Raw genomic sequence first — 5659 nt, forward strand, 5'->3', positions numbered from 1 at the left:
GAGGTTGCTGAGGCTGAAATGAATGCACTGATTGCCTTTCGGCCTGAGGTATTGGTCGAGAAGAACTTTCACCTATAGCTCTTTGAGGACATACCTTGGCATAGTGACCAGGTTGACGACAAATATTGCAATTACCTATCACACCCTTGCACTGATCACTTGAATGTTTTCCACCACACTTAAAACAGAATGCTCCTGATTCACCAGTTCTCTGACCTGCCTCAAACTGTCTCTGTCCACTAGAACTTAAAGAACTACTACCTGGCTTCTTAAATTGCTTTCCCTTTGGCCTGAATCTAGAATCCTTTCTGCCACTGCTTCCTCCCTCAAATCTGGGAGATGTTTGCTGAAACTGTGGCGGATTCTGTGGAATGAAAGCTGATACAGGCTGGGGAAATGGCTGTGGAATGAACGGTGTTCCTCTTTGTCGCAAAATACCTGTTTCGGCTCCCTTAGATTTGTTCAAGGCATTAGCAAAAGTATTTGGTCGTCCACTGTTCACCAAGGTAAACACCTCTGGATTAAGGCCATTGATAAACTGATCCGCCATTGCTTCATCAGTAGCTGCTATATGTGGTGCAAACTTCAAAAGACTTGAAAATTTGGCCACATATTCCTTGATATTCAAATTACCTTGCCTTAGATTGGCAAATTCAGCACCCTTATCCTTCCTGTAGGAGACTGGAAAGAAACGTTGATAGAACTCAGTTTTAAATACAGTCTAGGTGATAATCGTACCTCGTTGTTCCAATGCCCGTTTGGTAGTAATCCACCAACTTTTGGCAACTTCATGAAGTTGATGTATTATCAGTCGGATACGACGATCATCTGTATAGTCAAGTGATTCAAATAGTTGTTCTATATCTTCAAGCCAATTTTCACAATCAACTGAGTTTTCTGTTCCTTTCAGTTTTGGCGGTTTGAATGACTGAAATCGCTTTAAAAACGTCTCAATTGGAGTAGCAGTAGGATCCAACGGTTCACTAGATGTACTACCCTGTGCATTCTGAGTTTCAACAATTGGCGGTGGTACTTGTACTGGTTTAGCTGGAGGAACCACTAATGGCTGTCTAATGACCGGTGCTTTACGGGGAGGCATATCTGATTGTCAAACAGATTAGTGCATAAACAATATAATATGCAGAAATTTATTCCATCCTTCTCTGATAAGCATTCTCATGCATTCTCATGAGAATTCAAGTTCTGACTAAGGATATTCTGGAATACAATTGCATATATATAGCATGCAGTAGCAATAAAAGCACATAATCATGCAATCACATAATTATTGCTATATATAAAGCATGCTAGCAGATAATGCACATAATCAGATATACATGTACTCTCATGCAATATTAAACAATCAGACAGACTCAAACTACCCCGCTCATCAACTTCTATCTCATTCCAGAAACTTATGCTCTGATACCACCTATTGTGGGGACCCGGGTTGCTAATCTTATCTTAGGGCAATTTATTGTAATTAACAATAAAACAAGTACTTAAAAAAATTAAAGAAACAAGAGCTAAAAATTTTTTTTTTTTTTTTTCAAAGGCAGCGTCTCGCTCGATCGGGGAATATGCCATCAAAACTCTGCTGCCAAAGAATGGATAAACAAGTCATAATCTTTTATACATGCTACAAAATAAAATACATGCTATCTTATAACGTCTTACAAGCTTCTAAACATAATAAACATAAACTAGCATGTATTCAAGCCATAATATACAAAGTTCTTGTATCACTTCTAGCATGGTTCAACAACATAAAGTACAAGTCGTGCTACTTAAGCCCATGTCCTCACTTGCTATGCCTCTATCTCGAGCTATCCTTGTCTTTTCTGACTAGCTCCTGCCCCACCTATTGCCATGCACACATACAAAACAAAGCAATAGCCGGATAACTCCGGTGAGAATAAAATCCCAGTATAAACAACTTTAAACGCGAGATAATAAACGTGAATGCAATGCAAATGGAAAAGGAAGGCTATCAAGCTGATATCAATAAAACTTAGTTCTTTGGGATCCCGAGGAATAAAATAACTATCAAACCACCGACACTCCCATTCGAGGCGGCATCAAGTATTTTAGTCCTCTGACTTTGGTACAACTATAGTGAGTCTTCTGGCTCTGAACATAAATCCATATTCTGTGCCATGAGTCAAGCTGACTCTAGAAATAAATCTACATTCCATGTCACTCACTACAGCTCTCCAAACGTCATCTGCACTCTAGGCGATGGCTGCCCTCTGTGCTATTAAGGCTGGAGTTCAAGATGAATGCAACATAAGCTGTATGCATTAAAAGCTATAAAACACATCTTGAACAACTAAGCATATAAGCAAACAAAGCAATACAAACAAATAATCACATAAGAAATATAAAGAAACAAGTATGTGATTGACATGGGAATACTTGAAATGAAAGCTATTTCAAGCGTTCTATCCCATCTGGATTTGCTGTCATTTATACCTTTCGATGTCGTGTCTGACAGTACTTCAAGTCTGAAAACATCATAGTAAAACCATCTATCAAAATCTGTTCCAAAGCATAACAAAATTTCAACTAAAGAACTTCAAACCTTCTAAATCGTTCTCGATTCGAATCGACAATCTCGAGTTCGGAACACTTTGATCAAATCTGAAAAATAGTAGATACAATCTAACCATATCAAATTCCAACTATAATCATGCTTTGTTCAATCAATAAGAGCAAAATCTTGACAATTTGCAAATCGGCGGCATAACGGCTAAAACCGGCAATCCAAACAATATCCAAATCAATCCAACAATCCACATAACTTATAATCTCTAACATATCATCTCATTACCATAAAAATCAGTATCAATCAAACATGATAGTGTTCGAATTATTCTTCCCAAATTCATATAAAATCCGAACGACAGTCTTTTGTCGAACCGTCTGCGAATACACGATCGGTACAGCTGATATACGCATATATGATAAAATCATAATTTTCCATCTTTCACATAAAAATAAAATCTGAGATATGTGAATAAAACATGTACCAAATCGAAGGTCTCGGAGCTATGATCGCAGATATATATTTATCTGGAATTTCTGACAACCGAGCGCGAGTTATCGAAGCTTGAACGGACAAAAATGGCTTGGAATAGGGTTCAGCCGAGTTCTCTATTTTTCCTTCTCCAAAATATGATATATCACGTGTGTTCAGAATAATTCAAGTGGAGAATGAGATATATATAGCATATTTGCAGTTTAGTCCCTGAACTTTTGACTATTTGCAATTCAGTCCCCGGAAAAGCGATTTAATTCAATTTCAATCCTTCCAATTTAAAAATTATTAGAATTTAATTCTAAACTCTAAATATTCCCAAATTAAATATTTTTGAATTAAAATTAAATAATCCCGGGCCTTACATATATGTTGATGACATGCCAATAATGGGGAGTAATCAAGACGTGATAAAAAAAAAAACAAAATGTTCACAAAACATTTTGACATGAAGGATTTAGGCATCGCCAACATAATACTGGAGGTTAAAATCTCTGGGACTGCAGAGGCAATAGCCCTCTCAGTTTCATTATGTTGAGAGGGTCTTGTAAAATATTAATGCATATGATTGTTCCCCTGTAAAGATGTCTCTTGATATGATAGTTCACTTGAATATGAATCATGGGGAACCAGTTTCTCAATTGGAATACTTCAAAATTATTGGAATCATTATGTACATCACAAATTGTACACGGCCGGATATGGAATGTTTGAATCTTAATGAATTGAAATTAAGCGAAAGAAACTCAAAATGAAAAGACAGGAAGAAAATCAGAAACAGCGGGGTAGAGATAGGTGCCTAAAAAAGGGTGCCCCAGCCGCCCAGCGCGCAAAAAGACTGCCTAGATTTTCAGGAAAAAAGTGGCACACTAGGGCGCACAAAAACGTGCACCGCCGCCAGGGCATGCAAAATATTGCGTCCTAGCATGCCGAGTTCTGCCTAGAACTCCAGGCAACGCGCTAGTACACGCAGAAATTTTTGCGTCCAGCATCGATAGTGTTGTTTCAGGAACTAGTATGAAATTTTTTAAGTTTTTTTGATATCTCATATTTTTTGCGGTGTTGGTGGTTTTCTTCAGATCTTTTGATCCAAGAGACATACTAGTGATGAAAAAATATGTCCCTACATGAAAACAACTTTAAATATCATATTAAAGTTCTTTTTGAAGAATACGATCAGTTTTATTTAAAAAAGCACGAGCATTCATCTTGTGTTCTTTCTTCTTCTTTTGCAAAGAAAGTTCATATCATTTCTGGAAGAAAAACTGTAATTTTGGTCCTTTATGTTTGTCACTTTGCGATTTCGATCATCTATGTTTTCATATTTCAGTTTTAGTCCTGCATGTTTCGATTTTTGAATTTCAATCCTTTTTATTCGAAAATGATTACGTGACACTATACACATCAGCTCCATATCAGTACTGTATTGGTGCCACATCAGCGCCACATCAAAAAAAGGTCTAAAATTGCCAAAAAAAAAATAAAGAGAACGGACTAAAACTGAAATTTGAAAATATAGAGGACCAAAATCGCAAAGTGACAAACATGCAGGGCCAAAAAAACAATTTTTTCCATTTCTGGATTATTGAACTTGTGATATATATATTATGTTATTATCACAAGTCGCAGTTGTTGTATCCTGAGATAAGTTTTTCAAATACCGACAATACCAAGAGCAGAACAAATTTTTTTTAAGAATATCATGTTCAACACGAGCCTCAACCTTTTCTATGTGTTTGTTTCTATCATCTTCAGATTCATCCCAATACCCTAACCATCAGTAACTCCCATATTTTTAACAGTATTACAACTCAATTATGTCATTATGTGCGCTTTAACAGAGACGAATATTGCTCTCCTAAAAGACAACCAATCATCGTACCTTGATACAATCTTACTGATGATTAAGAATGATGTTATGTTTTGGAACATAGAAGAATATGATTAAATTAGGAATCATGTGAAATGAAGTTGGTATTTCAACATGGTGTCATATGTCGTGCTCATGTTGCACGAATGAAGGAAGAATGGCCGGATTGCCGGCAGTTAACGCATTGGACAGCCGTTACTTGTCTATTAACAACTTACTGGATAAAGTTCATTTGTTTCCTCTTTCCCCCCTTGTTTTTGTTTTACTCATTATTGTCACAATTATTTTTAATGTGAAACTAGCTGTTGCTTGGAAATTTTCAATTTCTCAACCCTTTAATTCTTTTGAAAGAAATTTGCTAGGTAAATCATAAATGCGATACACAATCATCACATCAAGCTGTATTATAAACAACAATAGTGTTCCTTAAAAAAAAACAATAGTGTTGATTACCCCATTTCTCAATCTTTTGTATTAAACATACGTCTTTTGTGAAACGGTCTCATTGATCTATATATATTTGTGAGACAGGTCTACCTTATCAATATTTATAATGAAAAATAATATTTTTTTATGGGTCGGATCGAATAGGAGTCAGGAAATCCGTCTCACAAAGTTGATTTGCGAGACCATTTCATAAAAGTTTTTGTATTTTATTACTATATGTATGTTTTCAAATATTCTGACAAAATCGAATGAAGGGATCAAAACTGCAGTGAATAATAATAATAATAATAATAATAATAATAATA

The sequence above is a fragment of the Henckelia pumila genome, unplaced genomic scaffold (assembly GCF_033568475.1).
Source record: "Henckelia pumila isolate YLH828 unplaced genomic scaffold, ASM3356847v2 CTG_466, whole genome shotgun sequence".
Taxonomy (NCBI): Eukaryota; Viridiplantae; Streptophyta; class Magnoliopsida; order Lamiales; family Gesneriaceae; genus Henckelia; species Henckelia pumila.